Here is a 27454-nt window from a genome sequence, read left to right on the forward strand (position 1 = left end):
CACTTCCAAATAAACCTGTTGGACTATAATCTGATGTTGAGCAACTTTTAACTTTAAACAAGTTAAGCCTTTGCTCATTGGAATTTAAAGAAATAGTGAGTGATCTTATTGAAACACTCAAGATTCTGAGGGGACATGACAGGATAGATGTGGAGAAGGTGTTTTCACTCATGGAGAAATCTCAAACTAAAAGATATAAATACAGAATAAGTGAACTATTATTTAAAACTATGACATGAAGGTATTTCTTCTCCCAGGTGGCCGTGAATATCTAGAATTCTGGAGAGTTGTGAAGGTTAAATCACTTAAAGTATTTAAAGAGCAGGTTGATCGGTGTTGGAAGTATTGGGGAGTTGAGGGCTATAAGGACTTGGCACAAAAGAGGAGTTGAGGTCTGCAGCAGAACAGTGATCATTTTGTTGAATGGTGGAACAGACTTGAGGGGCTGAATGGCTGACTCCTATTCCTATTTCTTGTGTTCTTATGGAAGGTACAGCCTTCATTTAAGTAAAACACATTGGCGATCTGTGATTAATCCATGCATCTGCAAGTAACTGTTGATCTTATCTCTCAATATTGCTTCCAGTAATTTGCCCACCACTGAGGTCAGACTGACTGCCTTGAAAGTATTTGGCATATCCATCACACCCTTTATGAATAATGGTAGACATTTTGCATAATCACGTGGTAGCTTACGTGTATCTAGTGAGGATTGAAAAATGATTTTCAGAGCAGCAACTATTTCTATTTAAGTTTCAACATTTATATAAGCTTGAACACTGATTATTTTTGATATCTTTGTCTCCAGAGATATTTCCTATATTTGTTGGTAACCCTACAATGTTAGCTAGCATAATATCAATGTTAGTCAGTAAATAGATTCAGTTTACTTGCAAGCAAAAGGGTTTGGAGAGAAAGTGGAAATGGCTGCATAGAGAATGAACTCTTCAGCTGGAAAGCTATTCAAATAGCTGCCACTGAAGAACAGTAGCTGTAAGAAACTCTTTTCCTCACTTCTTCTCAACATCAGTTCCACCCAGGAACCCTTCCTTCATCATGAAGCATTTTCTCATTTAAGGACAGCTCCTTATGCTGTTCCACATGCTGAAATCTATCATCTCACTGGGGCCTCTGTTATTGAGTGCACTATAGGATGTTGCCAGACCTCTCCAGGCATCAGAATAATTGCTGAAAGACTGAAAGAATCTCTTTAACAAAACTATAGATCTGAATGTAGCACAGTTCAGCTGCCAAGATTGGATTGCAGAGAGTGGTTATTAACCAAGCAAATAAAAAATAATCCTTGGTCTCAAATAGCCAATCCTTAACCTGCTATGCAGGGACACAGAATAGGGTAATGGGGGATTGATGCAAAAGAATAATGTCATGGCAACTGCCAGAAAAGCAGAAAGAGATCTACATGATGAGCAGTAACTACTTCACAGCGGCAATACATTATTAGAGTGGAAGTATTTGTAATTCATGAAGTGCAGGATGACATGGGTTTAATAAATTGGTTCTATAGACTTGGGGAATTCTTGTCATCTGAGCTAACCCCAGAAACCTACTTTATTGTTTCGGGATGTCGATGGGGAAAATGATAAGAAGTATTAGTTCAGTAACCATCAGGTAGCCATCTAAACAAATACCAAGTTGCAGACACTGATATTGCTAATAGCCCAATTACAATCTATGAGAAGATCAAAGCTAAGAAGTTAGGTTTATATTGACTTTGAAACAGATTAAGTGTTGCTGGCTGTGGTATCTTATTGCAGGCTACGTGCACAAGGTTTCACAACTCTGTCTTGGCCTATCTAGAGAAGTATAGTTTTATGCAAAACTACACATTAATATCATCTATATTTTCTCTTTATGGAGATTGAGCAATACTGTGAGCATGAGTTCTTCTAATTTCTCTTTTCACCTGGAACTTCCTTAGCTTTTCTTGCTGATTTTTCCTGTTTCTCCTTTGTCTCCACAGTTTTCTAGTTGAATTCTCAAAAATGACCCGCACAAAGATTGTAAAGTCAAACGTGTGGTTAGAGTTCAAAGTTTATAGAAGCTAAACATTTAAACAATACAGGAAGATCTGTGTGCATGAACAACATTTTTTCGGTATAAATTGAAAGCCAGGTACACTAAAAGAACAAAGGAAGAGTGTGAAAATTTGCCTTTCAGGAACAAAAAGCTGAAACGAAGAACTAAATAAGGGAAGTGTTCTGGTTGTTTGTCATTCTTTGGGAAACTGCTGTCCATATTTCGAGATTAAAAGGTCTGAAGTCTACAGTAAACCCCAAGGAATCAACCAATCCAGTGTTGGCACTCATCACAAAGGGGGTTAGGAGTACATGCAAAAAGGGTGCAAAATGTTCCTAATTATCTTTTTAAAATGGTTCTCCTCCCCCTTATGTAGCTGGAGCACCTGAGCAACTGCACAGAAACCGTTTTGGATTTGGCACCAAAGGAAAGGCCATATTAAAATAAAAGAATTGCCTCCCACCCAACTCTTGCATCCTCATTACCTGATCCCTGTGTTCTTCTCCCCTCACCATCTTCAAACAACCTGGAGCAGATCAAGAATCAATTGATATCACTGAACATTGGGACCATGGTGGTGTCAATGCATCATAAGCATCTAACCCCAAAAAAAGTTATGTAAAGCATCTAATTTTAGCTGACTCAACTCAATTACCGAACTTCATGCGTGATGCACACATAATCATGGCAGGGTTCCACAGTGGGGAGTTTTGCTGGTTCAAAGACATACTGCAGAACTTTAAGAAAAGACCAGTGGGGGCTTCATTTAAGTCAATAAATAAACTTATTGACTTAAGTTCAATGCTTAACGCTGGGCATTGCATTCCACATTGCCTATTTTACTTTATCACAAAAGTAAAAATCATCACTGAGGCCTTTCATTGCTGAACTCTCACTATGATGCATTAATGATGACATCATTTTTACTATTTTTGCTTCTACTGGGACAGATACCGTGAAACCGACCAGAACAGGCATTATGTAGTTTATGATTTGAATTTTCAAATATTAACTCACAGTTACAGAGCATGACACAGAACAGACGATTACATTCACCAGTTATGTAACAGGTCAAAAGAAATAACAGAACTATTTCCCTATATGGAAGTAACTATGTAATTTAAGTAATTGACAATTAGAATAGCTGTTAATTCTTCCCGGAGTTAGTTTAGACAACACAACATATGATAAGATTACTAATTAGAATAGATTCCCTACAGTGGGCAAACAGGCCATTGGGCCTAACAAGTCCACACTCACCCTCCAAAGAGTAACTCACCCAGACCCATTTCCCTCTGACTAATGCACCTAATACTATAGGCAATTCACCTGACCTGCACACCTTTGGATTGTGGGAGGAAATCCATGCAGACAGTTACCAGAGGCAGGGATCAAACCCTGGTCCCTCGTGCGGTGAGGCAGCAGTGCTAACCGCTGAGCCACCGTGTCACCCTAATGATACTGTATGATATCATCACCACAGGCAACTATCTCCACTCATCTGTTTTAGAATAAAATGTACAACTCTGTTCTCAATGTATGGAAAGTTAAAATCCAATTCTGCATCTGCATTTGACAGAACTTGTTGACAATAATTCCTGTTTGTGAAAAGAGGAACAGTGCCCTTTCCATTTTACAACTGATAAATGCTCACTTGTACAGGCTTGCATCAATTTAGTGTCTCCCCATTAATTGTACAGGGGAATTATGAATATTGTTGTGTGTATATAATTCATATGTTTGAGAATGTAATTTTTACTTCTAAGATTTTAGGATGAACGTTAAAGTACTAAATATAACTGAAAATAATGGGTTAAGAAATTAACATGCAACTAAAACAAGCTGGGGTTTTTCACTCTGAATTACTGACATGTTTATTTTATAACTTTGGAGTTGATAGTGGGCAAAACTTAAACAATGAGTGATCCATCTCTGGATCTCTCCATGGGTCCAGAGGGTTTGGAAGGATGGCAATTGCATCCATTAGTAATATAATGTATTCATTTGAGTTACAGAATTAAAGGGTCATGTTGAATGTAAAATAATTTATTTGTATTTGTGTGAGAGAATATTAGAAAGAACGGTATGCCATGATGGAGATAGGATGTAGTGGTAGAGGGATCTTTTAAGTAACTTCTGTATGTGCTTGCTAACAGAAGCGCACTGGTTTTATTGTCAAAGCAGCAATCTGAGCAGCCTGTCTGAACCTCTGCAAAACTGTAAGAATTACACCTCAGAGAACCACTGGGAAGAAGAGGAGGAAGGCTCCTAGTTTTCATTCTCAATTGGTGCTCAGAGACAGGAGAAATCCAACTCTGCAAATAATAGAGAAGAGGGTTCATTGCCTGGGAGATCTCAGAATTGACTCTGGAGCCCTTGGACACTCATGGCATTATAGGTTCATAGACCTGCACAGTATAAAAACAGACCCCTTGGCCCAACTTGTCCATGCCGACAGATACCTTAAATTAATCTAGTCCCATTTGGCAGTATTTGGCCCATATCCCTCTAAACCCTTCTTATTCATATACCCATGAAAGATGCTTTTTAATTTTTGTAATTGTGCCAGCCTCCACCACTTCCTCTGGCAGCTTGTTTAATACATGCACTACCCTCCGCATCTAAAAATGTTGCTCTTATGTCCCTTTTAAATCTTTCCCTTCTCACCTTAAATCCATGCCCTCTAGCTTTGATTCCCTAAACCTGGGGAAAAGACCTTGGCTATTCTTCCTATCTATTCCTCTCCTGACCTATATAATGTCACCCTATCCTCCGATGCTCTAGGGAAAATACACCCAGCCTTTTCAGCCTCTCCCTGTAGCTCAAACCCTCCAACCCTGACAAAATCCTGTAAATCTTTTCTGAACACTTTCAAGTTTCCCAACATCCTTCCAAAAGCAGGGAAACCAGAATTAAATGCAGTACTCCAATAGTGGCCTAACCAATGTCTTGTACAGCCACATACGAGCTTCCAATTCTTCTCCTCAATGGATTGACCAATAAAGGCAAGCATACCAAACACCTTTTTCACTATCCTGTTTACCTGGGACTCCACTTTCATTGAACTGTTAACCTACACTCCAAAGTCTCTTTTCAGCAACATTCCCCAGCACCTTACCATTAAGTGTATGTGTACTGCCCTTACTTGCCTTTCCAAAATGCAGCACCTTACATTTATTTAAATTAAACTCCACCTGCCACTCCTCAGCCAATTGGCCCATCTTACCAAGGCAAAAGTAGGTAGTGCAATTGCTGGAGATTAGAGTCAAGATGAGGAGAAAATCGACATTTCAGGCAAAAGCCCTTCATCTTACCAAGGTCCCATTGTACTCTGAGTAACTTTCTTCGCTGTCCATTACACCTCCGATCTTGGTGTCATCTGCAAACTAACTAACTATAACTCCTATGTCACATCCAAATAATTTTTTTAAATGATGAAAAGTAGTGGACCCAGCACCGATTCTTGTGACACACCTCTGATCACAGGCCTCCAGTCTGAAAACCAAGCCTCCACCACCACCCTCTGTCTTCTACCTTCAAACCAGTTCTGTATCCACATGGCTAATTCTCCCTGTATTCCATGTGATCTAACCTTGCTAACCGGTTTACCATGCCAAACCTTGTTGAACACCTTACTGAAGTCCACATAGATCATGTCCATGGCACTGCCCTCATCATTGTTTTTGAAAAACTCAATCAAGAAACATGATTTCCAAATGTACAAAGCCATATTGACTATCCCAACTCAGTCCTTACCTTTCCAAATACATGTACATCCTGTCCCTCTGGATCCTCTTCAACAACTTACCCACCACCAAAGGATTCCTGATGAAGGGCTTATGCCCGAAACATTGATTCTCCTGCTCCTCGGATGCTGCCAGACCTGCTGTGCTTTTCTGGCACAACACACTCGACTCTGACCACCACTGATATCAGGCTCACTGGTCTATGGTTATCTGGCTTTTCCTTACCACCTTTCCTAAATAGTGGCACCACATTAGCCAACCTCCAGTTTTCTGGCACCTGATCCGAGTCTATCGATGATATAAATATCTCAGCAAGGGGCTGCAATCAGTCCCTAGCTTCCCATAAAGTTCTAGGGGACACCTGATAGGTCCCAGGGATTTATCCATCTTTATAAATTTTAAGACATTCTTCCTCACCATCTCTGTAAAATGAGCATTTTTAAAATTGTCCCTATTTATTTCCCCAAGTTCTCTAGCTTCCATATCCTTCTCCACAGTAAACACTGATGCAAAATACTCATTTATTATCTCTCTTATCTCCTGCAGTTCTATACAGAGGCAGCCTTGCTGATCTTTAAAGGATTCTATTCTCTCCCAAGTTGCCCTTTTATCCTTAATGTATTTGTAGAAAACCTTTTGATTCTCCTTAACCCTATTTGCCAAAGCTATCTCAAGTTCCCTTTTTGCCCTCCTGGTTTCCCTCTTAAGAATACCTCTGTTGTCTTTCTACTCTTCTAGGGATTCACTCATTTCTGCTGTCTATACCAGATATATGTTTCCTTTTTCTTGACCAAAACCTCAATTTCTCTAGTCATCTGGCATTTCCTACACTTACCAGCCTTGCCCATTCACTCTAACAGGATCATATTTCTCTGAACTCTCTATTTCATTTTTGAAAGCCTCCCATTTCTTAGCTGTCTCTTTATCTGTAAATATCCACCCTCAATCAACTTTTGAAAGTTCTTGCCTCATATCATCAAAATTGGCCTTCCTCCAATTTAAAACTTTAACTTTTACATTCAGTTTATTCTTTTCCATCACTACTTTAAAACTATCAGAATTATGGTCACTGGTTCCAAATTGCTCATCCAATGATACCTCAGTCACTTGCCCTGCCTTATTTCCCAACATTACGTCAAGTTTTGCTCCTTCTGCAGTAGGTACGTCCACATACTACATCAAAAAATGTTCTTGTACACAGTTAACAAATTCCTTTCCATCCAAGCCCTTAATATGATGGCAGTGCCTGTATTTGTTTGGAAAGTTAAAATCCTCCACCATAACCACCCTAATATTCTTACAGATAACTGAGATCTCCTTATAAATTTGCTTTTCAATTTCCCACTGGTTATTGAAGGGGAGTCTATTTTACAATCACAATAATATGATCATGCCTGTCTTATCTCTGAGTTCTACCCAAATAACTTGCCTGGATATACTCCCAGGCATATCCACCTTAATTATAGCTGTAATGTTATCCCTAATCAAAAAACATCACTTTTTTTCCTCTCTTGCTCCACTTCTATCCTTCCTGTACCATTGCATCCTCTATCATTCATCTGCCAGTCTTGCCCATTCCAGAGCTATGTTTCTGTAATGATATCCCAGTCCCATGTTCCCAGCCAAACCCTGAGTTCATCTGCCTTATCTGTCAGGCATCTTGCATTGAAATAAACACCATTTATCAGTTCTAACTCTTTCTCTGCATTTTTTCTGCCTGCCTTAACTTTTTAACTCACTACTTTTCCCAACTGCAACAATCTCAGACTGACCTCTTTTCTCACTACCTCCCTTGGTTGCCACACCCACCTTACTAGTTTAAATCCTCCCAAGCAGTTGTAGCAAATCTCCCCACCAGTATATTAATCCCTTTCCAATTCAGTTCCAATCCATCCATCTTATACATGTGTACTTCCACACCAGAAGAGATTCCAGTGATCCGAAAATGTGAAGCCTTGTTCCTGACACCAGCTCCTCAGTCATATGTTCATTTGCTCTATCGTCCTATTCCTACTCTTACTAGCTCATGGCACCATGAGTAATCCAGATATTGCTACCCTCAAGGACTTACTTTTTAAATTCCTGCCTAATTTCCTGTATTTCAGAAACTCGTCCTTTTGTTGTCCTGTGTTGTTAGTTCCATTGTGTACAATGACCTCCCACTGGTCCCTCTCCTCTTTGAGAATATTCTGCACCCTTTCAAAGATATCCTTTATTCCGGCACTAGGGAGGCTACATACCATTCTGATGTCTCGTTGTCAGCTGCAGAAATGTCTGTCTGTGCCTCTGACTAGACAGTCCCCTATCACAATTGATCATTTGGAACCTGACATAACTCTCATTACAAAAGAGCCAGTCACAGTACCAGAAACTTGGCTGTCAGTTTATATATCTGAGAGTCCAAAATAAGTCTTCTGCTGATTGTTATGTACCTTCTTCACCCTATCACATCCCTGCTCAACTGTAAATCGATGTTTCCCCATATTAAGCATCATGTGGAGGAAGGACTGAGGGGAGTCATGACACAGAATGTACACAGGGTAGGGAACTTCAATTTCTATCACCAAGACTATCTAGGCAGCACCTCTACTGTTCAAATCCTAAAGGACTTAGCTACTGAACTGGATTTGTCATTAGTGGTGAAGGAACCAACAAGAAAGAAAAACATAGTTGATCTTATCATGACCAATCTGCCTGTTATAGATGCACCTATCCCTTCCAATGTCTGTAGGAATGGCCACTGCCCAGTCCTTGTGCAAATAAATCTTACTTTCACAGGGAGAATATTCTCCATCGTATTATGTGGCTCTACCACTGTTTTAAATGGGATAGATTTCAAACAGACCTAGCAATTCAAGATTAGGCATCCATGAGGTACTGATAGGCCACCAGCAGCAGCAGAATTGTACTCAAGCATAATCTGCAACCTCAAGGCCCTACATATCCCAAACTGCATCATTATAATTAAGTCAGGGTCAACGCAGTTCCAATCGAGTGTGCGGAGGAAGGGTGGGGGAACATTCCAGAAATACCTAAAAACAAGGTGAAGCTTGAAAATAGGACAATATGTGCCAAATAGAGTAAACAGCAAGTGATAAACAGAGATAAATGGCTCCACAACCAATGGATCAAATCCACGTTCTATAGTCCTGCCCCATCCAGTTGTGATTGTTGGTGAATTATTAAACAACTCATTGGAATAAGAAGCTCCACAGTTATGCCCATCCTCAATGGTTTGGATGGGCGTAGCATGTCATTGAAAAAGACAAGTTTGAAGCATTTTAAAGAATCTTCAGCCAGACACCACAAGTAGATGATCCATTTGGCCTCCTTTAGGAGTCCCAGCATCACAATTGTGAGTCTTCAATCAATGCAATTCACTCTACTTGACTGCAAGAAGCAGCTGAAGGCATTGGATATTGCAAAGACTGCAGACTCTGAAAACATTCTAGCAATGTTTCTGAAAGTTTGTACTTCAGAACCACTATTCAAACTGTCCCAGTACAGCAACAACACTGGCATCTCCCTGCAACGTGAAAAATTGCTGAGTTACGTCCTGCACACAAAAACCAGGACAAAAGGAACTCATCAGTCAATGCCCCATCAGTCAACCTTCCATCAGAAATAAGGTGAGAGGTGAACAACTGGTTGTGGTTATTGGAGGTCAATCATCTCACCCCCAAGATATTCTCTCCAGGCACTCCTCAAGGTCATATTCAAGGTCTAATCATCATCAGCTGCTTCATCAATGACCTTCTCTCCATAAGGTCAAATGCGAAGACATACACTTATGATTTCACCATGTTCAGCACCATTCATTCCTCATTGCTCAGATACTGAAGCAGTCCATATCCAAATAAAGCAAGAATGGCTAAATAATGATCATCTCTAACAAGAGGAAATCTAATTGTCATTTTATTCTTCTAATTTCTTCCTCAAACTAAAAAATCACACAATATCAAATTATAGTCCAACAGGTTTATTTGGAAGCACAAGTCGTCAGAGCGCTGCTCCTTCATCAGGTAGTTGAGGAGTAGGATCAAAAGACACATAATTTATAGGAAAAGTTCACAGTGTCATGCAACTGAAACAATATATTGAATAAACCTAGATTGTTGTTAGGTCTTCCATCTTTTAGAATGGATTGCAGGTTTTGGTTTATTAATATATAAATCCCAGAACTTCTTTTAAGTCTTGAGATAACTTATGGTTTATAAAAAAAAGGTGACATCTCAGCTCAGACAATGTGTTAAAGGTGTGAGGTTGGAATCTGTGTTCCAGTCTTGAGTCAGACTGGTTCTATTTCCAAAGTAGGAATTTACAAAATATTACAGGGATTGACTGCCTGCAGATTATGCATTTTTTGAGCAAAATAGAATGTATCTGCAAATATAATTCTGCAAATGCAAATTCACCCCATAGACTTATGTGTGTGTGCGTGCATGAGTGAGAGTGGGTGTGTGCATGTCAGTGTGTGCATGAGTGTGAGTGCATGTGAGAGTGTGTATTTGCACATGTGCAAGTTTGCACACATACAAACACACTCTCTCACATGCACTCACACTCACATGCACACACTCACTCTTTCTCTTTCTCCTTCTTTCTCTCATAACCCATAACCACTCCCATTTAGATTAGATTACTTACAGTGTGGAAACAGGTCCTTCGGCCCAACAAGTCCACACCGACCCTCCAAAGAGCAACCCACCCAGACCCATTCCCCTACATTTACCCCTTCACCTAACACTACAGGCAATTTAGCATGGCCAATTTCACCTAACCTGCACATTTTTGGACTGTGGGTGGAAACCAGAGCACCTGGAGGAAACCCACGCTGGCACAGGGAGAATGTGCAAACTGGGAATTGAACCCAGATCTCTGGCACTGTGAGGCAGCAGTGCTAACCACTTAGAAGGACAATAGCAGTAAGTACATGCAAACACCACCTGCAAGGTACACCACCGCTTGCAAGTTCCCCTTCAAACCACTCAACCACCCTGACTTGGAAATTACTTCAGTGAGGCTGGTTATAAACTCTGGAATTCCCTCCCTTACAACAAATAGTTTTTCAAGAAGGCAGTGATTCAAGAAGGCAGCTCACTATCACTAAGGACAATTAGAGATCAACAATAAATTCTGACACAGCCAAGTACTCCCATGTCCCACAGGTGAACTTTTTATAAACATTCCACAGAGGCCTCTTCTGGACTGTTTATACTTCATAATTACTCACAATGTTTATTGAAGTCAATGAGAAGAATTGATGCAAAACTGATGGATTTGAGCCAGGGCGATGCAAAACTTTTATTAACCTCAAACCAAGATTCATTCTGCATTGTGACCATGCTCCCCTGGGTTTAACAGTGATGGACATGAGATGTGGTAAAAGACAAGAATCCAGGTTTACTACTTAAATATTTTAATGAGGCTGCCATACTTTATCTTCACCTTAAATTCAATGCAGTAGCTGAGGAAGGTGTGGTTGGGGATGGGGGAGGTGAAGGTTATTGTGGGGAAGCAGTTGCACTGCTGGTGGACCAATGAAGCAGGAGAGCTTCCTCCCGATTCATTTGAATCTCCCCTATGATCAGTGTCTTATCATAATCGGACAACAAATCCTTCAATACTACCCCTACACAACCAGTAACTCTCTCATCGTGATTGAATATCAAACCTGCAATAATCACCATCTCATAATATTGTAACCCTAACTGCCCAAGTCCAACCTTGAACTATTTCCTAACTCCTGTGCTCATTTCCCCAGGCAACTCTGCATCTACCTGACTGAACTCTCTGGATTTCAGAAGAAAATTACCTGGTCCTTGGCTGCAGTCTCTGCTGCAGTATTTTTCACTTAAAAGGGAGCCAAGTCTCAAATTAGATTGATTCCAGTTGGGGATCCTGCTTATTAAAAATAAAATCATGCATGTTGTGCAGACAAGGTTCCATGTTGCTCAGGGCAACCAGGATTCTTCTCCTGGAACATCTACGGCAGAGTCTGTCTGAGTTAACTTTCATTTAAGTTATTTAGAGATAATTGGGCAGGTCCATTACAGACTTGTAATCCTCTCGAACCAATTTTTCACTATGTGCTCCTCGAAGGGATTATTTAATGCACACGGGTCATCTTGTCTATGGAAAGTAATAAGCCAGCATTGATTAATAAAAGTTATATTGGCAGTGTAGCATTATCTAACAGGAAAACTTTCCTTGTCTGCCTTATCTGAGCCTGTCATAATCTAAACATCTTTGTCAAATATGAGTACAGTGAGTGGTGATGACCTGGGAATTGTTGCTTATGAGATGGTGGAAACAGAAGCAATCAACAATTTCAAATGCAAATTGGATGGATACAAAATGGATAAAAACTGTACAGGACTTCTTGAATAAAGACAGTGAATGGAGATTACTGGATTGCTCTACAGGAAACAGCATGATGAGATGGGACAAGAGTAGGTCAAGTTTTGCACTTTCTCTAGTAGGTGCATCCACATACTGAATCAGAAAATTGTCTTGTACACACTTAAGAAATTCCTCTCCATCTAAACCTTTAACACTTTGGCAGGCCCAGTTGATGTTTGTAAAGTTAAAATCCCCTATAGACCGGTGAGCCTGACCTCGGTGGTGGGCAAGTTGATGGAGGGAATCCTGAGGGACAGGATGTACATGTATTTGGAAAGGCAAGGACTGATTCAGGATAGTCAACTTGGCTTTGTGCGTGGGAAATCATGTCTCACAAACTTGATTGAGTTTTTTGAAAAAGTAACAAGGAAGATTGATGAGGGCAGAGCAGTAGATGTGATCTATATGGACTTCAGTAAGGCATTTGACAAGGTTCCCCATGGGAGACTGATTAGCAAGGTTAGATCACATGAAATACAGGGAGAACTAGCTATTTGGATACAGAACTGGCTCAAAGGTAGAAGACAGAGGGTGGTGGTGGAGGGTTGTTTTTCAGACTGGAGGCCTGTGACCAGTGGAGTGCCACAAGGATTGGCGCTGGGCCCTCTACTTTTTGTCATTTACATAAATGATTTGGATGCGAGCATAAGAGGTACAGTTAGTAAGTTTGCAGATGACACCAAAATTGGAGGTGTAGTGGACAGCGAAGAGGGTTACCTCAGATTACAACAGGATCTGGACCAGATGGGCCAATAGGCTGAGAAGTGGCAGATGGAGTTTAATTCAGATAAATGCGAGGTGCTGCATTTTGGGAAAGCAAATCTTAGCAGGACTTATACACTTAATAGTAAGGTCCTAGGGAGTGTTGCTGAACAAAGAGACCTTGGCGTGCAGTTTCATAACTCCTTGAAAGTGGAATTGCAGGTAGATAGGATAGTGAAGAAGGAGTTTGGTATACTTTCCTTTATTGATCAGAGTATTGAGTACAGAAGTTGGGAGGTCATGTTGCGGATGTACAGGACATTGGTTAGGCCACTGTTGGAATATTGCATGCAATTCTGGTCTCCTTCCTATCGGAAAGATGTTGTGAAACTTGAATGGGTTCAGAAAAGATTTACAAGGATGTTGCCAGGGTTGGAGGATCTGAGCTATAGGGAGAGACTGACAGGCTGGGGCTGTTTTCCCTGGAGCATCGGAGGCTGAGGGGTGACCTTATAGAGGTTACAAAATTATGAGGGGCATGGATAGGATAAATAGACAAAGTCTTTTCCCTGAGGTCAGGGAGTCCAGAACTAAAGGGCATAGGTTTAGGGTGAGAGAGGAAAGATATAAAAGAGACCTAAGGAGCAACTTTTTCACGCAGAGGGTGGTACGTGTATGGAATGAGCTGCCAGAGGATGTGGTGGAGGCTGGTACAATTGCAACATTTAAGAGGCATTTGGATGGGTATTTGAATAGGAAGGGTTTGGAGGGCTGTGAGCCAGCTGCTGGCAGGTGGGACTAGATTGGGTTGGGATATCTGGTCGGCATGGACGGGTTGGACTGAAGGGTCTGTTTCCATGCTGTACATCTCTATGACTCTATGACTCTAAGTGGCGACTCTCTATGCAGTAAATGACTACATGCCATAAAGCAGGACAAAAGATTGAAACAGGAGGAGAAGGAGGACTTGGTTAATCTAGGATTAGAGGTTTATCCGATTGTGCTGGCTACCATTGAGAGCATGCATATTGCTTTGTGCTCACTACGTGGGATCTGGTAAATACAGGAACTAGAAGGCAATTAGTTCACTCAACTTTCTGCTAGGGTATGACCGAAAATAGCAAACAGCATGCTGTATCCTGGCAGCAGTCAAGATGGCTTAATTTTACAGATCACTACTATGTCTACAGTATATGAGCTACTGTACTAAAGCAAAAGGTGACTGATGGGCACCAAAGGTTATTTGCTGACAATAAGGCTTGTGACTCCAGTGTGCAATTCACAAACGCCAGTGCAACATGCATACCATAAAATCCATATATCCATATGAAATATCTTAGAGCAGACCATTCTTTAGTGCCAGGCGAAAGTGAGGACTGCAGATGCTGGAGATCAGAGTCAAGATTAGAGTGGTGCTGGAAAAGCCCAGCAGGTCAGGCAGCAGCCGAGGAGCAGGAAAATCGACGTTTCGGGCAGGAGCTGCCAGTCTGCAATGTGCTTTTGCATAATGTTTCCAAGCAATACTATCTCTGTGGCTACAGTAAATTTGTTGGAAGACTTTCGACTTACAGTGACATGGGAGGAGAGTGAACCAATCCAGGTTCACTAGTAAGTCCAACCTCAGACTGCATTACTTGGCATGGGTGGCAGCAATCTGAGCTGAATGACAGATAAGTAAATGTAAGGGCATTGTTGGAGTGGCTGGGGTGAGAAGATAAATGTTGCCAGTCTGGGAGAGGTCAGCAAATAAAAATAATAAAAAGATAAGACTTTATGGATTGTGTCTTAATGCATGGAGCATTCTCAATAAAGTGTATGGATTAGTTGAGTAATGCTTAACCCTTCCTCAGGACTGATGAAGGGTTAAACCTGAAACATTGACTCTCAAGCTCCTCAGGTGCTGCCTGACCTGCTGTGCCTTTTCCAGCACCAGACTTTATCTACTCAGACTTTTTCAGCATTTACAATCCTCACTACCTCTTATTTGAGTAAATAGATACAAACGGGATTGATATAATTAGCATGACAGAGATGTGGCTGCAGGGTGGCCAGGGATGGGAACTGAATATTCAGGGGTATTCAATTTTATGGAAGGATAGACAAAAAGAAAATGAGTTGGGATAGCATTGTTGGTTAAGAGGACATTAACACAATAGTCAGGAACAATATTAGTTCCAGCAAAGTATCATCTGTGTGGGTGGAGTTTAGAAACATACAAAAACAGTCATGGAGGTTATACATAGATACCCAAATGCTAGTGGCAATATTGAGAAAGGCATTAAACAGTAAATTAGAGAAGCAAGAAATAAAGGCACAGCTGTAATTATGGGTAACGCTATTCTGCATATCGATTGGGCAAATCTAATCAGTAACAATTGTTATGGACCAGACCAAGCCTGCTCAATATACATTAAGATAGTCTCGACCCTAGCCTTTTCTTATTTTAAAGGTTAGTGTCAGGCACTGTGTTCCAGATGCAATTCGATAGGTCAAACTATCAACTTTGAGCAAAACACGCTTTAGTTTTACAGTGCAGTTAAAATACAGATGGAAGTACAAATAAAAAAAAATGGCTTAACTGTAACTCTATCAAAATGCTTAACAAAATAATATATATTTTAACTATCACTAATTAACTGATCCAATATAGTAACATCCCATAAGCATATCCTTGGCAAAGGCAAAGTCAGTAAAACAGATGGTCTCACATGTAATTCTCCAGTCCAGAAGAAAAGAGAGAGAGAGAAAGAGTAGCAGGGAGAGATGTACTGCAGCTTTCAATCTTAACTTCAAGACACCAATAGCAACTGCTATTGAAAAATTATAACTAAAAATCCTGGTTCTGTGAGAATTTGACCCTACCCATTCAGGCTGTTTCTGCTGTTACAATTTTCAAAATAAAAACCCAAGGCCTCACAAACCCTCTATGGGCTTTGAAAAGGCTACTCAGTGCCTCTGTCTCAATCTTTCTTCACAATAAAAGAAACAAGACAAATACATCTCTTAAAGTCATAGTATCATCACACAATGCCATAGAGGAGGAATTCCTGGGGTACGTATGGAATGGTTCTCTCGATCAATATGTCAAGGAACCAACCAGTGAACAGGTCATCCTAGAGTGGGTATTCTGCCATGAGAAAGGAATAATTGGAAATCTAGTATGGGTAAGAGTCAACATAAAATGATAGAATTCTTCAACAATTTGGAGCATTAACTAGCTGATTCAAAGACTAGGGTCCTGAATTTAATAAAGGAAACCATAATGGTATAAAATGTGAGCTAGCTATGATAAATTGATGAATACTACTTAGAAGTGTGACAGTGGAAAGGCAATTGCAAACATTTAAAGACTGCATGGAGGAACTTCAATCTTCATTTATGTCTGGTACAAAAATAAACCAGGAAATGTGGCCCAATCATGGTAAACAAGGTAAATTAGAGTTAATACTGGATCCAAGGAAGGAGCAGACCTGAGGTCTGGGAATAGTTTAGATTTCACCAAAAGAGGACAAAGGGATTGAATAAAGGTGAGGGGGAAGTAAAATAGAGTACAAGAGTAGGCCTGTGCGTAAAATAGAGTATGACAGTAAGCCTGTGGGGAACATACAAACTGATTATAAAAGCTTCTAATGGTATATGAAAGAAAAATGAGTGAAATCAAATATAGGTCCCCTAACGTCAGAAACAGGGCAAGTTATAATGGGGAATAAAGAGATGGCAGGCCAATTAATGAAATAATTTGGTTCTGTCTTCACGAAGGAGAACATATGTAATATGGAAACAATTGGGGGATTCACAGAGAAAGAGACACTGAAGGAAATCAGCATTAGTAGGAAATGGTCATGGGAAAATTGATGGGATTAAAGGCTAATAATTTCCCAGTATCCAATAAACTACATTCCAGAGTACTTAATGAAGAGTTCCTATAAATAGTGGATGCATTGGTGGTCACCTTTCAAATTGGTATAGACTCAAGGCGCAGTTGCTCTGGATTGCAAGGTAGTCGATGTAACACCGCTATTTGGAAAAAAAGGTACAGAGAAAACAGGGAATTCTAGACCTGTTATCCTAACAGTGGTTAGGGGGAAAATGCTCGAGTCTATTATAAAAGGTTGAGTGGCAGAGCATTTGGAAAACAGTGACAGGATAGGAAAGAGTCAGCATGGATTAATGAAAGAGAAATCATGCTTGACAAACCTATTGGAATTTTTCAAGGATATGACTAATGCCGTTCTGTGGCACAGTGAAGAATGTGTTGGACTTCAACAGCAATGGGTAAAGGTACTATTCAAAGTCTGTGGATTTGAATCCTACCAGAGTCAAGATGAGGGGAAGATGGTGGTGTAGTGGTAATACCATTGGGCTAATCATCCAGGACCTCAGGGTAATGTTCTGGGATTATGGGTGTGAAACCTGCCATGACAGATGGTGAAGTTTGAATTCAATTTTGGGATCAACGGTAAGCTGGTAAGATGGATACAAACTGGCTAAGCCATAGAAGAAAGAGAGTAACAGTGAAGGTTTTTTTTTTCTGAGTGAAGATCTGTGATCAGTGGTGTTCTGCAGGGAATAGTGCAAGGGCCCCTGTTAAAAAAATATTGGAGAAGGATGTACGTGGATTGATTAGTAAGTTTGTGAATAACACAAAGATTAGAGAGCTGCAGGGAGTAATGAGGATTGCCAGGGAACACAGCAAGGTATAGATTAGCTGGAAATTTGAGGGGAGGAATGGCTAATGGGGTTTAATTGAGACAAATGCAAAGTGATGCATTTTGGAAGATCTAATGAAGGAGGGAAGGATACAGTAAATGGCAGAACCCTCAGTAACACCAACATACAGAGGGAACTAGGCATGTAGATCTACAGTTCCCTGAAAGTAGCAATACAAGTGGAATAAGATGGTAAAGAAGGCGAGTGACATGCGCGCCGTCTTCAGTCAGGAGATAGTGTAAGTCATTTTGCAGCTGTATAGAACTTTAGTATGGCCACATTTGGAATATCATTTACAGTTCTGGTTGCCACACTACCAGAAAGGTGTGGAGGCTTTGGACAGGGCACAGAAATAGTTTACCCGGATGTTGTCTGATTTGGAGGCATTAGCTATGAGGACAGATTAGACAAACTTGCTTTGTTTTCACTTGAAAGTCAAAGGGTGAGAGGCTACCTAATGTAAGTTTACAAAATTATGAGAAGCATGGAGAGAATGGATAGTCAGAGTTTTTTTCCCAGGGTAGTAATGTCAATTATGAGGGAACATAGGTTTGACAGAAAAGGGGTAAGGTTAAAGGAAACTTGAGAGGCAAGATTTTTTCACAGAGGGTGGTAAGTGCCTGGAATGCCACAGGACATGATTGAGGGACATACAAGCAACGTTTAAGAGGCATCTTGACAGATACATGAATAGGCATGGAAAGGGGGTATACAGGCTGTGTAGAGGCAAAAGGTGTTTAGTTTCTTAAGGCATCATGTGTCATTGGCATCATTGCAATCTTGGTAGGCCGAGGGGCCAGTTTTTGTGCTATGTTGTTCTTTGTTCTAGAGATACTAAGAAGAAGCCCATGGATGTGGTTTACTTGGACTTTCACAATAGTTTCTATAACATTCTACATAAGAGATAGCATGTAAAATTACAGCAGATGAGATTCAGAATAATCTACTGACATGGTTTGCAGACAGGAACAGAGAATAGAAATAAATTAGTTGTCTTCCAAGTGGGAGCCAATAAATAGGGGGGTACTACAGGGATCAGTGCTTGGACACTGGAACTGTTCACTATGTATATTAATGGTTTAGATTAGGGAACTAAATGTGATATCTTTAAGTTTGCAGTTGACAAAAAAACTGGATGAACCAGTGAGCTGTGTGAAGGTTACAGAGATGCTTCAATGTAATTTAGACAAGTTCAGAAAGTGGGCAGATGAAGTATAAAGTGGATAGATGTGAGGTTATCCTCTTTGGTAGAAAAAACAGGAAGACAAATTATCTTAACTGTGATAGATTGGGAAGGGAGGAAGTTGAATGAGGCCTGGGTGTTATTTACTGGAAATAAACATTCTAGCACTGTAAGCAGTGTAACAAGAAAAGCAGGAATGTCATGCTAAAATTATACATGCCTTAGTGATGCAAGCCTGGAGTTTTGCATGCAGTTTTGGTGTCCTTATCTTCTGAAAGATGTTCTAGCTATGGAGGAGTGTGATAAACGGTTACCTGCTTGATTCTTGGGTTGACAAGGCTAATGTATGAAGGGAGATTTGATCAGTTAAGACTATATTCACTTGAGTTTTAAGAATGGGGGAAGGGATCTCATAGAAACCTATACAGGGTAAATGCAGAAAGAATGTTCTGGATCACCAGGAAGCCCAGAACCAAAGATCCTAGTCTAAGGATACAGGTAAGCTAATTAAGACTAAGATAAGAAGAAATTTATTCACCCAGAAAATAGGGAGCTTGTATACCACAGAACATGGTTGAGGCTAAAACATTGTACCTTTTCAAGAAGATGTAGTTATCGTTTTTTGGGCTAAAGGAATCAAAGTGTATGGGGAGAAAGCAGGAACAGAGTACTAAATTTGATGATCGGCCATAACCACATTGAATGGGAAAAGAATTTTTAGAGTCAAAGGGCTGAATGGCTGATACCTCCTCATATTTTCTGTGTTGCCACTTTTCTATTTGCCAAATTGTTGCCAAACTCCTCCATACACTTTAACATTGACCAGATGCTTTGTAGCAGGCTTGCCAAGGCATTAAATCAATTTGATGTATATAACCATTCACATTCTTCTGTAATCAATCCCATTGAAATGCTTATCTGAGTCCTCTGCAGTTACGTGCAAAATTGCCCTCCAATGGTGCACTATTTATTCTATTGTATTATTGCTTCTTATCCTTGCCGCAAAATATCCATGCCCCAGACCTCAAAAAAAGCAGCTCCAATTTCTAAACTTTTCTTTTTAACACAGTGCTATGATAAAGAGTCATAGAGTCATAGAGATGTACAGCATAGAAACAGACCCATCGATCCAATTCATCCATGCTAACCAGATATCCCAACCCAATCTAATCCCACCTGCCAGCACCCGGCCCATGTCTCTTTCAACCCTTCCTATTCATGCACCCATCGGATGCCTTTAAAATGTTGCAATAGTACCAGCCTCCACCACTTCCTCTGGCAGTTCATTCCATACACGCACCATGCTCTGCATGAAAATGTTGCCCCTTAGGTCCCTTCTATATCCTTCCCCTCTCACCCAAAACCTCTGCCTTCTAGTTCAGGACTCCCCCACTCCAAGGAAAAGACTTTGTTGATTTATCCTATCCATTGCCCTCTTGATTTAATAAACCTATATAAGGTCACAGCATAGCTTCCGATGCTCCAGGGAAAACAGATCCAGACTATTCAGCTTCTTCTGTAGCTCAAATCCCCCAGCCCTGGCAACATCCTTGTAGATCTTTCTGAACACCGCATCCTTCTTGAACGTTTCAAGTTTCACCATGTCCTTCCGATAGGGGGAAACCAGAATTGCACACAATATTCCAAAAGTGGCCTAACCAATGTCCTGTACGGCAACAGCATGACCTCCTAACCCCTATGCTCAATGCTCTGACCAATAAAGAAAAGCTTGTAAATCTTTTCTGAACCCTTTCAAGTTTCACAACATTCTTCCGATACTAATGGTTCCAAATGTAATATCAAGAAATTGTGCTATGCTTTCATTATCACTCTTTTGTTGGTGTTCTAACACTGTGTGGCCAGGTTACCTCTTGTGTATCAATGCTAGTGGATATCCACTAAGAAATATGAGGATACTGTAATCTTTGATGGGTTTGTCAAGACCTTGCCAATAACAGCCAGCCTTCTGCCCTCCATTAAAGTTATGTGATGCAAACATTCTTAGATTCACCCATTAACTACTGCTGTCTTCAGTTGTGCATTACCTTGAGCAAGAGAGAAGGAAATATACCAGTAAGTGATGCAAACTTTGATTGGATGATATGACCATTGTGGTTGAATAGGTGATAGGAGTGCCCCAGCTATAAGAAGGAGATTTGAATCTCACAGCAGTGTGAAGTATGGAGAACCATATGAATACTAGCTATGACTCCTGATTGATTGATGAATTGGCAGGTGAGTGGAAGACTGCTGGATTGAGTAATGTCTGAGGCTATTGCAGTAAATTGTTCAATAAGTCACTTGTATTCATTGATCTTGAATACTTGCAAGGTCTTTTAACTTCTTGTGTCACTCCATCCTCCATATTGTTATTAGAGTGGGTGTGTTCTAAACCCCAGGTCCTACAAAGTAGGGTCTCCCTCCCTCCCTCCTCCTCTAACCTTAATTAAGAGTCCACAGAGTTGGCATAGGAAGAGGGTCTAAGGAAGTTTAGATCGAAGAGTGAGGCTTCAGCTCAGGAATCTTGATAAGGAGGTTGAGTAAAGAGATTACGCCACAGTTGAAGAGGGTGAAGACATGACTGCTCAGCTGGTTCAGTGCGCTACGTGTTTGATGTGGCAAGTCAATGACTCTGGTGTGTCTGGCTCGTATATGTATGGAAAGTGTGCGCACATTCAGCAATTGACCGAGCATATTGCAGCACTGACGAAAGAACTCGAAGACCTTAGGCTCATCCGAGAGAACGAGATCTTTCTGGACAAGACCTTCAGTGATGTTATTACACCAATCATGCCAGAAGAGAGCAGAAGAGTGCAGACGATGAGGAAGGCAGAGAGGAGACAGGTGCAAGAGACGCCGGGAGAAGTACCTGTCAGGAACAAGTTGAAGCTTTTGGAAACAGTAGAGTCTGATGACACTACCAGTTCGCAAGGCGGCCATGTTTGTCAATCAAAAGTTGCCGCAGAAGCAGAGCAGACCAGTCGGACATCGCATAGAGCCGTGGTAATAGGGAACTCCATCGTGAGAGGAACTGACCGGGGTTTTTGTGGCAGCAGACGGGATTTAAGGATGGTGTGTTGCTTTCCTGGTGCTAGAGTGAAAGACATCACGGACAGAGTGCAGGACATCCTCAAGGACGAGGGTGAAGAGCCCGAGGTGGTGGTACACGTCGGCACAAATGATGTCGGGAAGAAGAGGAGGAACATACCACAGCGAGACTTCGCAGAACTAGGAAGAAGGCTAAAAAGCAGGACGTCCAAGGTGGTTATCTCCAGTTTGCTTCCAGTTCCTCGGGCTAGTGTGGCCAGAAACCGGGAGATAATGGACGTGAACGTGTGGTTGGGGAACTGGTGCAGGAAGCAAGGTTTCAAGTTCTTGGATCACTGGGGTATATTTTATGGTAACCATAAATTCTACAAGAGAGACGGCTTGCACCTTAATAGAACAGGGATCGGCATTCTGGCAGGCAGGTTTTCTGCTGCAACACCACTACATTTAAACTAAGTAGCGGGGGGGAGGGGACAAGCTGGATGTTTAAAAAGGAAATTGAAGGGGTAGTTAGAACAAGAGAAGTCAAGAAAGACAACTGTATCAAGGAGGCAGAAAACTGGAAAAGGCATCATGCTGTAAAGTTGAGTGAAATAAGGGTTGAGGGGAAGGGTGAGAGCAGTAACAAATTAATAATTCTATATATGAATGCACGAAGCATTAGACACAAGGTGGATGAGCTTGAGGCTCTTTTGGAAATTGGCAGATACGATATTGTGGGGATAACTGAGACGTGGCTTCATGGGGACAGGGCCTGGGAAATGAATATTCAAGGCTACACGTGCTATCGTAAGGATAGACTGACGGGCAGAGGGGGTGGGGTGGCCTTGTTGGTAAGGGAGGATATTCAGTCCCTTGCGCGGGCGGACCTAGAGTCAGGGGATGTAGAGTCAGTGTGGATAGACCTTCGAAACACTAAGGGTAAAAAGACCCTCATGGGAGTCATCTACAGGCCCCCAAACAGTAGTCTGGATGTTGGAGGTAAGTTGAATCAGGAGCTGAAATTGGCTTGTCGCAAAGATGTTACTACAGTTGTTATGGGGGATTTTAACATGCAGGTAGACTGGGAGAATCAGGATGGTATCGGGCCTCAAGAAAGAGACTTTGTGGAGTGCCTCAGAGATGGATTTTTAGAGCAGCTGGTGCTGGAGCCGACCAGGGATAAGGCGATTCTGGATCTGGTATTGTGTAACGAACCAGAATTGGTCAGTGACCTCGAAGTGAAGGAGCCATTGGGAAGTAGTGACCATAATACAATAAGCTTCAATCTGCAATTTGAGAGGGAGTGGGTACAATCTGAAGTGACAATATTTCAGTTGAATAAAGGGAAATATGGAGCTATGAGGGAGCAACTGGCCAAAGTTCAGTGGTTCAATACCTTAACAGGGAAGACCGTGGAGGAACAATGGCGGATATTTCTGTGTATAATGCAGAAGATGCAGGATCAGTTCATTCCTAAAAGGAAGAAAGATCCCAGGAGGAGACATGGGCGGCCGTGGCTGACGAGGGAAGTAAAGAAACATATAAGGTTAAAAGAGAAAAAGTATAACTTAGCAAAGATAAGCGGGAAAACGGAGGACTGGGAAGCTTTTAAAGAACAACAGAGGATTAGTAAGAAGGAAATACGCAGAGAAAAAATGAGGTACGAAGGTAAACTGGCCAAGAATATAAAGGAGGATAGTAAAAGCTTTTTTAGGTATGTCCAAGGCAAAAAAATGGTTAGGACAAAAATTGGGCCCTTGAAGACAGAAGCAGGGGAATATATTACTGGGAATGAAGAAATGGCAGAGGAATTAAATGGGTACTTCAGATCTGTGTTCACTGGGGAAGACACAAGCAATCTCCCTGAGGTAACAGTGGCTGAAGGACCTGAACTTAAGGGAATTTATATTTGCCAGGATTTGATGTTGGAGAGACTGTTAGGTCTGAAGGTTGATAAGTCTCCGGGACCTGATGGCCTGCATCCCAGGGTACTGAAGGAGGTGGCTCGGGAAATCGTGGATGCGCTGGTGATTATTTTCCAGAGTTCAATAGAATCGGGGTTGGTTCCTGAGGATTGGAGGGCGGCTAATGTTGTGCCACTTTTTAAGAAGGGTGGGCGGGAGAAAGCAGGAAATTATAGACCAGTTAGTCTGACCTCAGTGGTGGGAAAGATGCTGGAGTCTATTATAAAGGATGAAATTACGGCACATCTGGATAATAGTAACAGGATAGGACAGAGTCAGCATGGATTTATGAAGGGGAAATCATGCTTGACTAATCTTCTTGAATTTTTTGAGGATGTAACTCGGAAGATGGACGAGGGAGATCCAGTGGATGTAGTGTACCTGGACTTTCAGAAAGCTTTTGATAAAGTCCCACACAAGAGGTTAGTGAGTAAAATTAGGGCGCACGGGATTGGGGGCAAAGTACTAGATTGGATAGAGAATTGGTTGGCTAATAGGAAACAAAGGGTAGTGATTAACGGCTCCATTTCGAAATGGCAGGCAGTGACCAGTGGGGTACCGCAGGGATCCGTGCTGGGACCGCAGCTTTTTACAATATATGTAAATGATATAGAAGATGGTATCAGCAATAACATTAGCAAATTTGCTGATGACACAAAGCTAGGTGGTAGGGTGAAATGTGATGAGGATGTTAGGGGATTACAGGGTGACCTGGACAAGTTAGGTGAGTGGGCAGATGCATGGCAGATGCAGTTTAATGTGGATAAATGTCTGGTTATCCACTTTGGTGGTAAGAACAGGAAGGCAGATTACTACCTCAATGGTATCAAATTAGGTAAAGGGGCTGTTCAGAGAGATCTGGGTGTTCTTGTCCACCAGTCAATGAAGGCAAGCATGCAGGTACAGCAGGTCGTGAAGAAGGCTAATAGCATGCTGGCCTTCATAACAAGAGGGATTGAGTATAGAAGCAAAGAGGTGCTTCTGCAGCTGTACAGGGCCCTGGTGAGACCACACCTGGAGTACTGTGTACAGTTCTGGTCTCCAAATTTGAGGAAAGACATTCTGGCTATTGAGGGAGTGCAGCGTAGGTTCACGAGGTCAATTCCTGGAATGGCAGGATTGCCTTACACGGAAAGACTGAAGCGACTGGGCTTGTATACCCTTGAATTTAGAAGACTGAGAGGGGATCTGATTGAAACGTATAGGATTATGAAAGGACTGGACACTCTGGCAGGAGGGAACATATTTCCGTTGATGGGGGAGTGCCGAACCAGAGGACACAACTTAAAAATACAGGGTAGACCATTTAGGACAGAGATGAGGAGAAACTACTTCACCCAGAGAGTGGTGGCTGTGTGGAATGCTCTGCCCCAGAGGGCAGTGGAGGCCCAGTCTCTGGATTCATTTAAGAAAGAATTGGATAGAGCTCTTAAAGATAGTGGAGTCAAGGGGTATGGAGATAAGGCTGGAACAGGATACTGATTAGGAATGATCAGCCATGATCATATTGAATGGCGGTGCAGGCTCGAAGGGCAGAATGGCCTACTCCTGCATCAATTGTCTATTGCCTATTGTCTATTGTCTTCCACAGCCATGTGTTCTCATGGTTCTGTTTTGATGATAGATCTGTGGATGTGGGGCTTTCCTCCTCTCTTCTACCTGCTCTGTCAGCACCTGCAGCATAGCATTTGATAATTGTGGGGTCTACTCTCTCCGTTATTCTGCAATCCTCAGCATTCCCACATGGCCAATTCCTTTAAATTATGACTCCTAGCACCTACTGCAGCCAAGTTGATCTTCCCTTTAAAAGGTACAAGCTAGCTCTACACAGTTCAAGCTAATTGTAAATGGTACAAAAATGTTTAATTTTGGCCCCCTGTTCATATTACAATAACATTTCCAGCCTTTTCCTCACAGCACTCCAACTTTTATTCTCTTCTACCTTCTACAGTCAATGAACAGCACAATTAATATTGGATACAAGCAGAAATTGTTATTCCTATCAACTGTCTCCTTTTAAATAGTTCCTCATGATTGAGAATATCTTATTTTCACACTTGAAGTGAGTGATTTCTCAGAATACTGAAGAATCCACTGCATAACCTACAATCTCTGTCTCTGTTAGGGGAGTAAGAGGATGAGGTGCTGGAATTGCCATGTGCTACCTTCTCTGTCGACACTTGACTTCAGCTCGTGATCAGCAATGGGATTTGAGGCGTAGACTTTCATCGCAGATGCTTTCCCTCCACTTTGGACTAGAGTCATGAGCTAGTTTCCCAAGTGTCAATGGGAATGATGCAGATTTTCAAGGAGGCTCTGAAGGTGTCCTTGAAACAATTGCTTTGTCCTCTTGGGATCTGTTTGCCATGTCAAAGCTTCAGGCAGATCATTTGTTTCATAAGGCCCAGGTAGGCATGTGAACAATATGGACTGCTCAACAGAGTTGGCCAAGAGTGATGCTAAGGATGTTGACCTGAGTGAGCATGCTGAAAATAATACACTTCGCCTGCAAATGAATTCAAGATGTGGCCGGTGGTTCTTCTCCAGGGCTTTGTGCTGCCTACTGCACGTAGTCCATGTCTGTGAACCATGGAGGAGGATAACTGCTCTGTAAACTATGAACTTGCTGCTCTGTTGATACAGTGATGTATCAACAAACCTATATTAATTATGTGTCACATTCTCTATGTTGTTTGTCAGGAATTATCAAATTTAGCTCTGACTGTCTTCCAGATACGATGCTGAACTGCAGACCTATCTGCCCTCTCAAGGAAATGTAAATAATTTTCTGGCTGTACCTTGGTTCTTCCTGATGTCCTGGTTTTCAATGACAAGCAATGACATCCCAAATATATTAATTGGATATCTATCTCATCGTTGTTTTTAAAGCACCTGCTGTGTGCAAATTACCTGCCATATTTGTCTTCTTATCAATAATGAGTGCAATTCTCAAATTATTAATTGGTTGTTAATATACTTTGAGATATCCTAAGGATGTTAAATGATTGCAAGTTGTTCAATCCTTTTCTGCATTCTCACCAAACTTAATATACATTCACGGTATAGATTGAACATACCACCTTTCTCCATTGATGCAGTTCCAATACAAATTAATCCTAATACTTCTTCAGTTTCTGTCCAAAGGCATGTCTGACTCAATTTTCACCACAGGTAAGGTAAGTAGGCTGGTCCTGAATCCATACAATTGGAACTGGGATCAAACCCGATATTGTTTGCACCACTTTGACCTATTTGATTAATGTAGCCAGAGGCCTGGCTGACCAAACTTGCCATTTACCAAAAATGGTCAGGAATACTTACCACTCTTTTCCTGTTGTGGTTATGTCTAGGATACTCTTTGACCACCTTCCCATTAGGTGGCCAACACATCCACAAATGTCAGGTGATGGTCCCTTTTAACACATATTTGGAACTCTATGACATACCAAGGTCCCATTGGAATTTAATGAAAGTACTAAATACTATGCCACTATCAGTTAACAACCAGCTGGAGAGGAACCCAACAGGTTAATTATAATTAATTTTGGGGACCATGACAAATGGACCCTCTGAGTTCCACAAAACTAGACTGAGCAGCTGCCACTCTGGCTCCATCCCTCCTGCATGTTGTGTGTATGCTCCATATCTTGTCACAAACCTACCCAGAGGCTTAGTCTAGC

General features: G+C 41.4%; 1 protein-coding gene across 9 annotated transcripts in view; it reads right to left on the reverse strand.

Annotated features, from left to right (window-relative positions):
• The window catches only part of grm5b (glutamate receptor, metabotropic 5b), a 573540-nt gene that overhangs the window by 147275 nt on the left and 398811 nt on the right, over positions 1 to 27454 (reverse strand). The gene's annotated exons all lie outside the window — the stretch shown is intronic.

This window comes from Chiloscyllium punctatum, chromosome 9 (genome assembly GCF_047496795.1).
Source record: "Chiloscyllium punctatum isolate Juve2018m chromosome 9, sChiPun1.3, whole genome shotgun sequence".
Lineage (NCBI taxonomy): Eukaryota > Metazoa > Chordata > Chondrichthyes > Orectolobiformes > Hemiscylliidae > Chiloscyllium > Chiloscyllium punctatum.